Source organism: Serinus canaria, chromosome 7 (assembly GCF_022539315.1).
Source record: "Serinus canaria isolate serCan28SL12 chromosome 7, serCan2020, whole genome shotgun sequence".
Lineage (NCBI taxonomy): Eukaryota > Metazoa > Chordata > Aves > Passeriformes > Fringillidae > Serinus > Serinus canaria.
In genome coordinates this window covers 7,426,266-7,442,736 of record NC_066321.1, presented here as the reverse complement: position 1 = coordinate 7,442,736, position 16,471 = coordinate 7,426,266, and positions in this window count along the sequence as shown.

Below are 16,471 nucleotides of genomic sequence, written 5' to 3'. Positions count from 1 at the left end.
TCAGTAAATTAAAGCAGGCAGCCCACAGGTGCTTGCTGGAGTCCCAACACTCTCAATAGCACCAGGCCACATGGGTACAAATGGGTCTTTAAGCAGGGCTGTGAAATAGCTGCTGGCTCCCTAATCCTCCAACCACAGCCCCGGGACTCTGGGTGAGAGGAAGCCTGGGAAAGTGAAGGGATATGTATTTCTAACAATTAACTGCGAATCCATTTACATTTTCAAAGCTGTTTTCATACAGAAAGTTGCTACTGGCTTTCTATATTATTAAACACAGACTTTGTTATGGCTTTCCTCAGTCTTCAAAGTGCAGGCACACAAATGTTGAAAGCATTCACTGTACACTTTGTAGGATCCCCAAAAGGCAAATTTGGGGAATATAAAAATCTCTTTTGCAAGGTGAGTTATAGACACCAGCAACAGCTGGTCCCCTGGCAACATTCACATCCAGAGAAGTCATAGCAAACCCCAGTATTTCAAGGGATACCTAGATATTATTACCACATTTCAAAATTAGGAAATTGAATCAAAACACCTTTGGGCCATAGGATGCTTCGGTCTTAAGGGTAGGAAAGTTTTTTCCCTTACTCTGCCTTTCACAACATATTTATTTCTCTACCCAAACACGTACATGGGCCTGTCAGAGAAATGTGGAGGGTTTTTAATGTTTTGAGTGAGAATGGCACACACAACAGGACTGCAGCATCTCATCTGCATGGCTGATGCATCTGCAGTCAATCTGATCACTGAAAGCATCGGCCTCACTGCACCAGCAGGAGTGCTACTGGCTTAGGAAGAAGGAAAAGCTAAGTGTGTTTTGGGGAGCAGAATGTTCCTTTTGTTTTAAAACAAGGTAACATCAGGGGGAAATATTATTTTTGCTGCCTGCCTGTTACCACGCTTCTGTTTCACCCCTGAGTGGCAGCTGCAGCATCTCTCAACAGGAAGACAGAATTTTGCTATGAAAATGCAGAGAGAAGCCACTGGATAGGCAGTTTCTTGCAATTCTTCCTGATCCCTGGGCTGACAGCTGATCCACCAATAACACTCAAAACAAGTGAATAATTCAACCAGTTTTCATAGTGTTATGCTAGAGATGGTTGATTGAATTGCCTCACGCTGGATTTCTTTTCCTTATTACTTTTTAGGGGGCAAAGTTGTCACAAAGCAAACATCTTTCTTTAATTAAAATGTCCTTAGAAATTGCAAATATTCAGTATTCTCTATTAAGAGACAGATGCCAAAGAAGAAAATGTGATGAAATAACAGACCTCCAAATGAGACTGCATTTGGCCAAATTCTAAAACTAAAGCAGCAAAGATATGGGGTTTATTTCTTTTTCAATCTTCATATCGCTTCAATTTGTGGTTCACATCTTCAAGAGGTGAAAAACAATTTCAGTTAGTAAAAAAGCTGCCCAAAGAAGCTATGTCAATTTATACCACCTGGGAATCTCACTCTGTGCTAATCTGTTTCATTCATCCCCATTTCTTGACATAAAACTGCCAAGGGACTAGCCTGGATGTGGAAATGTATTACCCAAGTGTCACCAGTAATACTGTCTCTTTTTCTCCCATTCTCTCCAGAGCATCTAAGCCAGAACTGACATCAAAACTGGTTTTGTAAAAGTGAGTGGAGGCAAGGGCAAAGAAAAAAAGGGCTGAAGGAGTAAATTCTGGGTAAAACAAGCTCTGTCATTGCCTTTAGTGCAAACTGGAGTTAATTTCATAGCTCAGTTTTATCTTCTGTGTTCATATATTTATGAACAGGCTTAATAACTTGGAGCTTGTAACAGTAAGGGAATATATTGGAATGACCCCAGTGGTCCCAGGAATCATCATCTGTGGTTTCACTGCTCTCATGGAGGACAACTGTTGTGAGAAGCTGGTCTGGAAATTGCAAGGATTTTGATTATCCACACAATAGGCCTTGCACTGACTTTGGAGTTCAATAAAGAATCATTGCAGAGACCTGATGTCAGGGAGTACATATCTGCTGCTTCCTGTGTTTCTAATTACAGTACACTGGGCTGGAAGACATCCTGGGGTATTCAGTTCAGTCCCTTGCCATTGTAGGTGACCAAATAAAAAAACCCATTTTGTAACCTGATGGATTGCTTTGTTCTGTCAGAAGACATTTCGGGTTGTGTAGTTTTATTTCTGGTTACAGAAACTTTCAGTCAGTGAGGCACACTCTTGATGGAAATGTATTTTGCAGTCTCAGGATATTGAAGAGGCGGGGAGGGAGGGAGGGAAGGAAGGAATTCAGGATCAAAAAATAGCCAAGGTCACATAATGAACAAAGCATTAGGACTTAGGAATATACTTATTTACTGTGTATGGAAAATAGGCCATCTCAGACAAAATTCAAGTTGTGTTCCCATTAAAGTACAAACTTGGCTGTAAAAGTGGCTGTGCTGATGGAACAAAGTTCTGTATCTCATTTGATTTAGTTCCAAAAGATGCTCTAAGTGAAAAAAGCATTATGACACTACACAACAAAGTTCATGCTAAATGGATTTAAATTATAGAACTGATAGAACTTACAGCATAAATTTTAATTTAAGTGTCTGTCTTAGCTCTCTGCTGCTGTACACTGCATTTAGAAGCAGATATAAGTGATCATTAATAAAATTCACAGTAACATTAAAAACTAGTGAGGTAGTCAATAATATCAGGAACTGCTGGATTATGTAAATCAGCTGGCAGTGTAACATACATTTTAAAACTGCAAAATGTCAAGTATTAAAGTTTCTTAAAAGATGGGAAACAGAATAGCTGGACATGCTGGCAATGAAAGGGACTTGCCATAGAAAATCCCCAATGAAATATGACATCCACAAGTGAGAAGGGACAGACCAAATATTTGTCTGCGTGGAAAGCAGAACCAAGAATGTTCAGGAGAGATTTTTTTTCACACTTTTTTAAAGGAGCTGTTGAAAATGCTGGAGAAGGAGAGGGGAAGAAGAAGAGGCTGAAGGCAGAACAGGAGACATGAGCAGTGTGACAAGACACAGAGGGATTTTCCCCATTGGATAGCTCAGAGCTCACCTGGTATCACGTGTGTTTATAAACTGTAACTGTGAGAGTTTCCACTCCCACCATGCTGCTGTTGGAAAGAGACTTCCCCTCTAGCCTGCAAGAATTCCAATGTCTTACAGCTTCTGCGCTACTTGGTAGATAGCTTGATAGTTTATTGTAAAGCACTTCCCTGAAGTAATACTCTTTCATTCCCTGTTAACTTTGTATCTAGCTTTACACAATTAATTAGGGAAGTGTTCAAAGACCTAGATTTTAAACCACTTAATTAATTAGAAATGAAGGTTTAATGGTTATTCCTCTCAGACTATTTAATTTAATGAGAGAATTTGCAGGAAAAAGAAGGAAGAGAAATCAATTTTGTGTATAACAAATTGCAACAGAAAACAGAAAAGAGATGAACATATGTGTCTGTTTACTGTTGGACTGGATGAGAGCATTCCTATCAGAGCTCAGGGAGCTGCAAATTTTTGGCAATGGGAACAACCCATCAGTTCCAAGAGCCTGGCCATTCAAACAAACTGGTATTTCCATCACAACCCAGGACATTACTGTTTCCATCCCACCTCCTAAAAACAACATCCAGAAACAAAGAAACAGAGGAGCCTTGCCTCAAATCTAAGAAAAGGCTGGAAAAGAGAGACAGGACCTCCTGAGGGGGGTCCAAGAGCTCCCAAGAGCTGTGCCAGCAGCTGGCATTCAGCCCAGCATCATGCTGGGCAGGGAGGCTGAAGGCTCCTGCCACAGTATCACAGGAGGAAAATGACCCTTTCCTGAAGGAGTAGGACATACGTGGCCCCATAATGTCCCTGACTAGAAAAACTAGTGAGTCATCATCCTAACACCCAGCTGAGCAATGTGATTTCATGCAGGACACACTGATTTGAGCTAAATCTTTCTATTAGAGGAAACAAAGCCATGCAGCAGCAGCAGCAGCCCATCAGTTCTGCTTTTTAAGAGCTGTCACACTGACATCTCTCTAAAAGCAAAATTCCTTTTTATGCCAGTGGAAGGTCTGAAAGCCAAACGATGGGAACATGCCCTTCTAAGTTACTGAAACATTTTCAGTTGTTTCTTTCCCTGAGGTATCTGCCACAAACAAGAAGATCCAAGGCTGAAGACAGGATAACTTAGTAAAGAAAACTGAAATACTTCTAATAAGAGTAAGACCCAAGAAAATATCTGAGCTGCTATTGCACTAAGCTTTGTAAAGACAATAAAAGAAGCTGCTCCTCTACTGAGACATTTCAAATCTAATCTCTGCTTTTAAAACAAAATTACTCTGATATATAGAAAACATCAAGCTTTGGGCTGGGGAGAGACATTGCTTTGCTGTTTTATTTTAAGAACTTGGAATTTGATAGGATCTAAGTATAAGCATTCAAAAAAAGCACTACATTTGAAAAGAGGCTTTGTTCATGAGTACTGGCAAGACTGATTGGTGTTAAGATTAAATGAGACTCCAAAGCATAGAACACTTCAAAATAAATATCAGCATGTAGCACTGCAGTGATTTTGCCAGCCATCTGCATGATTCATGCCTACATGATGCTTTAGCCACCTATCTGTTTTTACCAAAGCATTTGGTATGAAGCCTTGCTGATACAAAGCATAACTTTTTTTCCCCTCAGCTATTGCTAACTAATCCTGTCACTGACTCAAATCAATTGAGTTCATCTAATTAAAGCAGGAAATGGATCTGCTCAGAATTGGGTGTCTCTTCCACAATTCATAGAGGAAAAATATTTGCAGTGAATATTCCTATTCCATATCAGCCACTGCCTTTTTAAAAAACTAAGGGATAATCTTTGGTGCCAAAGAAGAGGAGGGGGGAATATTAGGAATTTTTTTGGCTTTCAGAGGGTAAATCTGAGTACAAAGCCTAAGGAACTCAAAGCAGTAAGGAATAAATACCATCCTGCCCAGGAAGCAGCAAGACTGGCTGGATAAGAGAGTGGCCTGAGGTGAGCAAAAAAATGTTTCCTCAGCAAATCTCTGAGTCCTCCCCAATAAATCACTGCCAAAGAGGGAGGATGCCTCTGCATTTTCTGTTCCACTCAGGGCAGGATTTAATCCTAAACATTTTTTTTAAATCATTTAATCTCTAAAATTTATGTAATCACTTATGACTAACTCCTCATTGTAACAGGACTTTTACTGTATGCAATTATCTCTTTAGTTTGGGTTTTAAATTAATGTCAGTCATTCTCCTTCCATTTAAAATCTCGTTTTTCACATGTACAACACTTTCAACCAGCTTTGGAAGAGAAATATCAAAGGAGTTAATTCCCCCTGGTTTAATTTAACTGAAGAAAATAGAGCTACAGAAAGGACAGTTTTGAATTGTTACAGTGTTTCTGAACTCTCACAAGCAGGAGAGACAGCAGTGGCAAATCTATGGGTGCATAAAAAATTCAGTGTCTTTTACTGGGTTTTAATGAGGACTTTTTGTTTTAACAGAGGAAAAGACAGGGAAAGAGGAAAGTATTTCTGCAACACCATGGTAAACACCATGGAACAGCACCTTTCTTCTCTGACCCCTATTATTCTCCTGGAATTGCTTACAAAATAAAGCATAATTGATGTGATTGTCAAATCCCCTTCCTTCAAGCACCATTATAACCCCCTGCACCTAAATTCTGCGGGACTCTCATCAGAAGAGAAGTTCTCAGCACCTTCCAAGAAGCAGCAGCAGCTTCCTTTGCACTGCCCTTCTGTTTCAACAAAATCATCTGATCCATATGTTAAATTATTGCCAAACTTCAAGCTCCACTGCCTCAGCATGGTGGGTTTTGCTCTGGGACATTTTGTCCAGGCCAAACCAGACCAAAACTTTGCAAATGGCTGCTTTAAAGATGCCTCATTACATCTGATTTTGACTAATAAATGATGTAGGTAGGTAAATGAAGTTTGTTATGATGAATCTGAAAATAACCTCTCTCATAATTATGTTCACTTTACTTATGTATTTTACCAAATCCACTAAATTTTCTAGTCCAGCTTCCACAGTATGGACTCCCCTGAATAACAAGAAATAACCAGGTGTATTTTAAGGTCCTCCTGTCTGTATTTCTGTTCCCATATTCAGGAAGCATAATGATTCATACTAAGAATGTGTGCACACAAAAATATCAAATTCTGTTTCTGAGTTTTCACTTTAGAATTCACTTCCCAGACAAAATTTGAATGCTCTAAAAGAAGCCAGGAAAATTATCAAAGTGAATTGTGAACAAATATTTAGAATGTTTGAGAAATGTGGAAGTGGAGTTTTGCTGTATTGCTTTGACTCCATCTTTCTATGGGATTGATCTGAATGCATTAGGAAGACATTAGAATGCATCCCTCTTTTGCATGGAAAATGGTAATTCTCTGACAAATTACTTGAAGTGGAATGTATTCAATTCCATCCCAAGAGAGAACATTTTGTTTTGAGGAGAGCCAGATGCATGAATGCTGCTGAGCTGTAGGCACACAAGTACTTAAAGCTGTGTATAATTAGAAAGCACCTCCCTAAAATGGCACTGCTGGAAAACTGAGCTGAGCCCAGCACACTCCTGGTACCTTTCTGGTCCAAAAAGGAGGGGAACCCCCTGGAAAGCCCCTGTCACAGCAAAGCAGTTGGATTTGGGGGAATACAGAAAGGCAGCTGGCCAGAGGCCAGCATGGGGATGGGCAGCTGCTGACAACAGCAGAAGCCACTGAACACAAATCTCTGCTAAAGCAACAGGATTTAGTAACAGACAGGTACTGGTGGTGCTGCTGTTACAAAAGAAAGCATGCCTAAAGAAAAATATTCTAGAATATTAATTACAAGTTTTCACTTTCAATGTTTTCTATTTCAATTCTAGATTCAAAAGAAAGACAGAGAAAAAATTAAAACAAACTCTTGGTTTTGGCAGAAAGCAAAAACTTTTTTTCACACACTCATTTCATTTAATTAGTAATTTCCCAGTAAAGGACTTCTGAAAGAAAAATTTGGTCCCATGCTGCCTTATACACAGTGAAAGTGGATTTTAAAACTTCTCCAGCATCTAGAGGATGAAGTAAGTTTCCCTTTGCACCTTCAGTTTGGTACCCAAGATGTGAACAGCAGCTCACCAGAAACTCCCATGCGTTTGGGCAGTGAGATGCACAGCACTGTGATTACATCTGAAAATGTGATGATCAGATGAGCACATTGAATGAGTGACACTAACACACTGCAAAGATGACAGAAGTAAAAATTTCAGGAGAAGCAATTTCTATAAATGCTATATTTAGATCTGGCTGTGACATAGAGTAACTCAGCACACCTTTACTGTGAAACTATTTTTGCCAGCATTCTTAAAATATTATTGCTAACCCATAAGAATTAATTCTCATTGATTTTGAGTTGAATATATTTGAATCTTACCCAGAGATGAGCTTTCAGTGACTGGCAAGTTAAATTTTTCCAAGCCATTTGTTTGCAGATGGGGCAGTCAGCTCCCTGAAAGGCTTAAATCTCACTGTGGTTCAAAAGGCTTCATACTGGTGAAGGTTTCTTTCCTAAGAAACATTCACAAATTTAATGTCAAAAAAAGTAGCCAGGTAATCTGTGATTTGACTGATATTTAAACACACACAGTCATAGGCAATATAGTAACTCAGTGTTTATGGCTCTGCATGCAATTAACAGCACTGCAATTAAGTTCTGGCATAATACTGCATTTCAAAAGGCCAGCAAAAGCATGGATATAAAATAAGCCAGCAGAAAATGTCCTTTATCATTGCATTTTCTCTTCGGTGGCTGCGTCCCTAGAGACAGATTCACAAGTACTGGAACTGGGCTGAGCCTGTAGAATGTTCAGAAAAAAGTTTCTTTATCACAGTCCTGCTGGGGCTGATCTGATTCAAATTTCAGTACCTGCTCTGAAAAGAAATGTAAGGCATGAGTCACTTGGCTCATTATCAAATATCATACCCAAGCTAGATGACAAAAAATGGTGATTTGCAACGTGACCTGCTGCTTAAAACTGCAGTTTTATTTCTTCTTTATTCTGAAGAATCCAGCTACAAGTGCTGTTGTTGTCCAGTTTCCAAACATCTCAGCAGCATGGATTGCCTCCTTTCAGAAAGATGCTGTCAGATCCATCTGTACAATACTGAGATACAGGGATGGCAAGTGCTTGGCTGATGTACTTCCCCCCGAGTGTCCATTCAGCATTTGTGCCTTTGCACCTCATCCAAACTGACAAAACGATTGCTGTGCATCTGGACATAAGGTTTCCAACAAAACAGCTATCCATCAAAAAATGCCAGTCTGTAAAAATTAATTCTCGTCTTACAATGTGTCAGTTTTGATTTACCAGGGGCAATCTTTTGCTTTCCAGTGGGATTTCTGATAAAAAGCAAACAGCACATTTATCCCCAGAGCCCCTGTGAGTGTGCTCATGCAGCACCATGCTTCTGAGCCATTGCAGACCCCAATGCACCTCACATATCTGGGTACCTTTTAAGTACTCAGAAAATGAGCACAGATTTATGAGGTGGTTCATCTTTAGCACACTTTTTAAATATTTAAATATGATCTACTGTTTATGATATTTCCTAGTGAATCCGGGGTAGCTACCCAGGAGAAAAGCTGCATGCACTTTAGATGTCACCTCTGCAAGGCAAAAGTGGAGGAAGGATTTTCATGGGCCGGATTCTGGGTTAGGACCATGGACAGCACCCTTGGACTGCTTGATTTATTCTTGCTTTGGGGCTGATAGCCCAAAACAGTCCTGTTCCTTTACACACTCCTGTAATGTAAACTGCAAAGGAAATGACACCAGGCTAAATCCTGCTAGATGGTGTCTTTTTAATATTAGTTTTATAGCATCTTTTCTCAGATTAGTTAATGGATGCAACACACAAAACATGAACACAGAAAAACTCTGTGTCATTGGCAATCACAGAGGTCTGCTGCTGTTAGAAAGGAAAATAAAAGTGAGCCTGCAAAATTCTCTGCTCTTTGGAGATACAAAACACATGGAAGCTAATTTGTTTTTCTGCTATCACCACTTCTGAACCTGGAAAGAATCTCCTAAACTGAGTCCTATTTTATTCATAAGAATTATACAGCACTTTCAGTAAAGCAGCTGGCAACTACCAGTCATTCTGCCTTTTAAAGCTGAGTAAGCAAACCCTTTTGTTTTATTAACTAGTACAGATGTTGTTAGTGCCATCTGTAATACAAGTGATTCTATTGATTACCAGGCTGGCTTTTGCTAATTAGCTAAATTACACTTCAGAAAAACATCACTGAATTCTCCAAGTTTTATGAGAGGTAGATGATCTGGCTTATCAAACAAATCATTCCAGATCACTGAATATCAGTTGTACTTTATCCTGACAGGAATCAGAAACCTTTTTCTGAAAAGCTTCTGTGGAGCCAGGAGTGATTCAGAGTTAAAAGGCCAGAGAGTGGAGCAGGAACACTTACAAATGAAGGTAACACCTAGTGCTTGTTATCTGCTTGCTAATTCACCATAGATAATTGAAATGTGTTTGCTATCCAATTAGTGCTTGTTTCTGTCCTTGGTACTGTGCTAAATCAGTTTAATGAAAGAAAGTTGCTGATGGTTTCGTATCACTCTGGCTATTTTGACATATTTAAATCTGCTAAGCAGATTTAGCATTGATTTCTAGCATATGTTACTTTATTAAAACACAGTTTGGGTTTATATATACTTATATATATACACATAAGGCATAATGATCTGTGAAGTGAGGGTGGAATAAGGCCATCTCTTGTACAGAAATTCTAAAATCTCAAAAAAAAATTTGAAATTGTATGCCTGCCTCTATGCAGCACAGCCCTCACAAAATTGTGTCCAAGGTTTGCATCTCACCATGTGGTAAACCTGTGCACATGGCAGGTGACATGTGCATAGTGGCTCAAAAACCAGTTCCCACCTCCTTTTTTGCCTCCTCATTAAACCAGTGGCAAGTGTCCCTGTTGATTCTTTTTTACAATGTCTCCCTCTTATCAGACAATGAACCCAACCTTCCTGGACACAATTTTGGCCAAAAAGAAAGAGGTCTTTGAAATATTTTTGATAATACTTGTTAAAAACACCACATATAGCTACTCCAGTCACGTCTCAGTCACCCAAAGGTGTAAACACTCTAAAGGGGACACGAAATAGGCTAGCCCATGGTCAATGCAAACCCAAAATCTATTTCAGAGGCAAAACCTCTCAATTTAAGCAAATTGTCCTTTGTTTGGCTATTTCAGTATTTTATCTTCAAAAGACCAAGATTAAGAGACTGCAACTTAGCAGGTTCTTTGGCAGATTAGCATTAGTGAAAGTTTCAGGATCTGTAGGGATTTTTTAAAACCTGACCAATCCACATACTGCACTTCCACATGCTTTTAAACTTGAAGTTCCAGCAGCGGCAAACTTATTGTGCACATTATGATCAGATAAGGCTGATTTGCATGAGCTAAAAGCATAAACTCTGAAGCTAAATCCTGCTTTTTCCCATTTTCTTTGATCCAATCAGTATTCATACTGTCTAAATTCTTCCACAAAGCATAAGGGAACTTAACTTGAACAGAACTTTTATTGTTGAGTAGTTGACATTGACTGTCATTACTGGTCCTACTGAGCCAGAGAGTTTCTGATCACATTTTCCTGCAATATCTTTGTAAAGTCATAGGATTTACTTCACTTAGACATGACACATAGCTCATCACTCTGGGAGCTATCCAAATTCTTCCTGTGCTCATTAAACTCCTAAAACCAAATGAAGCTGTGCTACTTTCTCTAGGTTACAATGATGGAAAAATATGTTTTGAACTATCAACTTATCATAAACTTCAAAGAAACTGAGAGTTTAAAAAAACTATTTCACTACCTTGAGTGTCTGAACTATATGACTAGAACAAAAGTATTGAAATGTGAGAAGATCCATTATTGAACCCCATTCATTTTTCATTGACATTTTTTGTCAATTAAGCCAGGCTTCACTTTCTCAGGCTTCATACAGTATATTTTATTATGGTAATTCTTCTTTTTGCTTTTTTTCCTTCAAGATTGTCTGTTATTTTTAAACTCCTAGCTCACAGCAGAGGTAGACTGCTTCTTAAGGTAGTAAGACTGTTTTATAAAAACTCTGCAAGATAGAGTTTTCTCCATGATATTCTGATTCAGGGATATATCAGGTTTTCCTGAGACAGACCTTTTTTCTTTTTCCTATTTCCTTTTTCCTTTTCCCTTTTCTCTTCCTGACAGAAGTCCATTCATGCCTTTTCTCACAGCCAGCCAGGAAAACATTATTAACTCCCTGCTTTCATCAAAGGAGTACCTGTGCCACCACACAGTTAAAGTGTAACTGAGAGAGATTTAAGGTAAGGTTAAAATCAGCCCCTGTGTGAGAGAGGGAGTTAAATCAGTTCTGAACTTCATGGCCAGGCTACATAGCCCTTCTGAGCTTTGGTTTTTAAGTTGGTCACTTTGATCTTGGACAGTAACTACTTCAGGAAATTATTTTTCTTCCTTTTTTTCCCCCTTTTTTTGGTGGTTTTTGGTTTAGCTGGTTGGTTGAGTTTTTTCTGGTTTGGTTTAAGCTTCTTGCTAATAGATAATTCAATGAGAATAGACAATCCATGCTACCAGCCAAGAATTCAATAAGTCAGTGCCAGGTACCTGCTTTGCAGTCTCTGTCTTCCAGACTGAGTGATCACCCAATACTGCAGCTCATTTCAGGGACATATACATTTACTCCTCTGTACAAGTCCTTTTATCTGTCTTTCCTCTGCAGTGTCTGAAGAGTTTCCTGTAATGCATTAAGAAATATGAATATTATACATCACTTCTATGGTTCTCTTTCTCATGTTCATGTAGGTGAGGAGAGAAATATATTAATGTTAATGATCGCTTTAACTTCCTTAATACTTATGCTGCTTCCAGCTTTTCTGAGCAGGGACTCTTTCTTACTGGTAAGACCATCTGGGCTTAAAGATCTTTCTGATTTAAAAATGTATTACAGCAGTGACAGTCTCTGCATTTCAAGGCAGCTGTAGTAATGGATTTGGTGACCTGTCTAAAGCAGTGTAAATTTGGTGTGCCTGGGATGTGTGAGGACTTTTCCAGACAGTGGCACCCAAAGGGGTGGGGTGGCACAGCACAGCTGACTCTCTGCCCCAGCACCATGCCAGGGATGCTCTCCAGAGCCCTCAGGACCCCCAGCCCTGCAGTGCTCACCTCCTGAGCAGCCCCTCCTGGGTGTTTGTTATGGGTGCTCTTGGTGCAAACTCCAGTGGGGAAGACCTCTGGGTGATTCTGGGTCTCACTGTGGTGTCACAGTCCTGGCTCTTCCCCTCAGGCTGTTTTCCAGGGCTTGAGAGCAATGACTTTCTTCTCATCTGATCTCTGAAAGTAATCTCTGACTCTTCCAGTCAGTGCACAGATATTTCATCATTCATTGTAGTTATTAACCAGCACAGCAACATTTTCACATTTTCATACCAAAGGTGTTATGGACAGATGATTGAGGCACTCCTTATACATTCCAATAAAATTTTCTCCAAAAGAAAATGTCTGAATGCAACTTTTCCATACTTGTGATTAGAAAACATCCTCCTCACCCTCTTGGTGCTCCAAGGGCATGAAGCAACCCATGGTGCAGAACCAGTGCCTGGTGCAGGCAGGGATGGCTCAGGGCCCCAGATTTCCCCACCACCCTACTCAGCTGGGAATTAGTGCCACACAAATGATCTTGCCCTAAAATCCCAATGCAGAGCAGCACAGCCACCCATGGACACTCCTTTAGCAGACATCAGTGAAGCTCAGACTCACCAGCCCTGTATCTCTCCCATCTACTCAGTCCCTATTCAGCATTTCTTTTCCAGCTGTCCCTGAGCCTACAGACACCTTCTCCTCTGTGCTGCTGCTCCCTCTTCAGAAATGCATTTGGAAAGCTGTATCATGATGGAAAACAAAAAATCTCCTTTTAGGACTTATCTTTCTCCTAACACGGTTTCCAGTTGTTTGTAGGCTTTGTTTAATGTCATCTTTTCGATTTAAATGCTCTTATTCCAAGATAAGAAAAACAATTCCCTGACTTGCATTTCTTTTATCTGTCCTAATTAGTTTTTTAATTAATTCATAACTCCAAAAGCATTCATTTATTTCATGTTTCAATTTAACTTCCAAGCTGGCATAATCAGATTAGGAATCAGACACATTTTGAAAATATTTCTTCTCACAGGAAGCTGGGAAATCTCATACAAAACTGCCTCTGCAAACCTAAGAAGCTTACAATTCCTGCTTTGTTCCCCTAGTCTAACCTTCAAGTTTGCAGGCATCCCACTCCATCTGATTACTTACAAGGATGATTCTTTCCCCCAGCAACAGCTCTGTTATTATTAGTTATTTGCACTGCAGTGCTTGGAAAGGATTCAGAGGAGCAGGGATCTGGGTTACAGGGAGCCCCACGATGCCTCCTGGGCACAGGTCTCCAACTCCCCTCCTCTTTCTTGAATCACTGCTCTCCCCGCAATGCCAAAGGTGTTCTGATATTTCGTAGGCATACTTGGAAAGCAGTCCATTAAAAAGTACAGGCAGCTGCAGTTCAAAAGGCTGTGATCAAACAGAAGCAGATAGCAGGGAGTTGTTTCCTTCTCCCAAACATTTCCCCAGCACTGCTGTAACTCAGGAGAGCAGCACACTTTGGAAAAGCTCTTCAATACGTGCTCGTCTCAATATCGGCTCGGCGCCACTGAGGCCCCTGAAAGATAAACATCCTCAAGAGCATCTTGAAGAAAGACAAACTTAGCATGTGATTACACTCTGGAGCTGATCTGGGGTCTGGGAAATGCAACCCAAAAAGTAGAAAGTCATTTTCATGGTAGATTTACAGAGCACCACAACACTGCCTGTGCCAATCACACAGCAACACTCAGATTTCTTATCCAACTAACTCCCATTCTTCCCAGTTTTGCCCTGGAAATGGATCATTTCCTACAGAATCCCTTCTAATCTTTCTGCTATATCCTGGAGGTATTCAGAAGCTTTGCCATGGTGATATTTATAACAATTTTCTAAAAATCCTAATAAACACTGTCCTGTTTTTGTGCTCTTCCTGATGCCACAAAGCACTCATTCAAAGGAGCCCGAACACACCAATGGTTCACACCACCCTCACAGTCTCTATACCTTAGAAGATTTTTTTTTTAAGATTATATAGCATGCTGTTTTATTTCATATATGTGTGAAGAGACAGGAAAATGTTAAGAAATTACATAGATTAGGGACTTTTTCCTTCACGCTTTGAACTTCTTCATTCACATATTAGGAAGCAATTGAGAGAATCACAGTACAATAACTTTAGCACAGGCATTGAAAGTACAAATATTTTAACTCCTTGAAGACAACAAACCCATAAAGATTTTAGAATTTAACTAAACATTTACTACTCTACCCCTGTAGTGTTTGGCCAAAGTTAATGCAATTATTAAAAGATGGACACAAATAGAAAGAGAGGAATAATACCCATAAAGACACGTTCTAATGTGTTACATGAAGGACAAGTTTAGTTGGATAAAATCTAATGCATGAGAATTTTACCAAGGCTCAAAGTTTCATGTACACAGATGAAGAAAACCTTGAAAGAGATAGCTATAAAAAAATTAAAATAAATAGAATTACTCATCTATTTGTGAATTGAAGCTTATCTTGCTTTTAAAATAATTCAGAAGAAATCTAAGTGGTATGACATGACAATACAGTTTAAATTAAGTCACTTACATTAATCAATATTAATTTATTCCTATAGCAAGGAATATGTGTTGTCAACATTTCATCTTTAGAAAAGCATTAACAGCATTAAAACCAGCTCTCATGATGAGATAAAATTAAATGTCTGTTTACTCTCACTGAAGAAAATATGCATTGCTCCTATCATGTTATTAAATAAGCTTTCAATGAATTCACAGTATTTGCATGTTGGCACGTTAAACATTTGTACTGATGAACTGCCGATTCACTGCAGAAACTGCTAATTGTGCAACTGCATGAAGATTATTTTTACAAAGCCAGAAGGATATTTCTCCTTTTAAAAACATTCTGCACATGCTCTCATGTAAAACATTGCAGTAGCTGGCAGCACCCAGATTCAGATGTCTGTGTGAGCTGAGTGGGAAATAATCTTCCATTAATTTTCAAATAACTTCTGGGTGCCACAAGTAACATGATGCTAGGTGTCATGTTTTTCTTGGGATTTTCTTGACAACTGAAACCCATTCATAATTCATCTACTTATAAAAATACATCTGAGGAACACATCAGAGGAGGGGACTCAGCTCTACCTTCCACTCTGCAGTGCACAGGCATCGCAGCATGGTCTGAATCTGTCCCTTAAAAAAACTCCCCATCTTTAGGTGTCTGCAAAACAACCTTAGAAATGGATATAGGGAAGGGCTGAGCACTGCCAGCATTTCAGTTCTGCCCCAGCATACTCTGCTACCAGGCATGGGTGCAGAAGTGAGGTCTGAGTTTGGGCTCCAGAGCTGCTCTCACTCCATCCTGTAGTCCAGCCAGACTGGGATCCATTTCCAGGAGGGATCCTTCAGAAAACCCCAGTCACATCTGTGAGCCACCCTCATCCCACCCATCCACACAGCCCATTTCTGCTGGTCAGGAGAATGAAAGTTTACCAAGACAGAAAACAAACCTGCAAGCAGAGCAGCTTGAGGTCTTTAATATATTTACAGTTTTTTCCTGCTGTGCAGTTTGTGTGACACTTGGGTTTGTCCCCTCAGAGGGACATTGAAATGCTGGGCAGAGGTGCAGCAGCTGCAGATGAACCTGTGCAGAAGAAAGCTTTGGTCATTTTTTTCACCACAAGGGCTATTCTAAAGTTCCTAAATCATCACTTTGCTAGAATTCCACTTAGGCTAAGATACATAAAGGAAAATGAAGATGTTTAAATGATCATTATCTATAAAAGCCCCAATTCCCACCTTTTCTCCTCCACCATGGAGTGATGTAGGCCCAGACTGGGGCAGTGAGGCAAAGCAATGCTATGTTTGTTTATCTTATAGATAATCTATTATGGGATGAAGGAGGTGACAGTTATGAGATGTGTGACCTCTCAACACCGTGCCCACATCTGTGTTATTATCTCTCACAAACTCCTCCTGCCTGCAGTGTGGGTGCAGTGGGTGTCAACAGAGCTGATGCACACACATGTAGCACTCAGTTGCCTTCAGCAGTGCCTTATTGCTTTCCTAAGGATTTTGCTTGAAGGATTTAATCCTTCCCATCATCTCCTTTTGCTAGGTACCCCTGTGTCTGACACGTAAATAATGAAAGTATGCTCTTTCTATTGTGATATCTCATCCTGAGAATCAGCTGCAGGGAAAGCGCAGTCAGTCAGTATTTGACAGGAATGAAAGAAAGCAAACGGGCTGAGTTTCGTCTGTG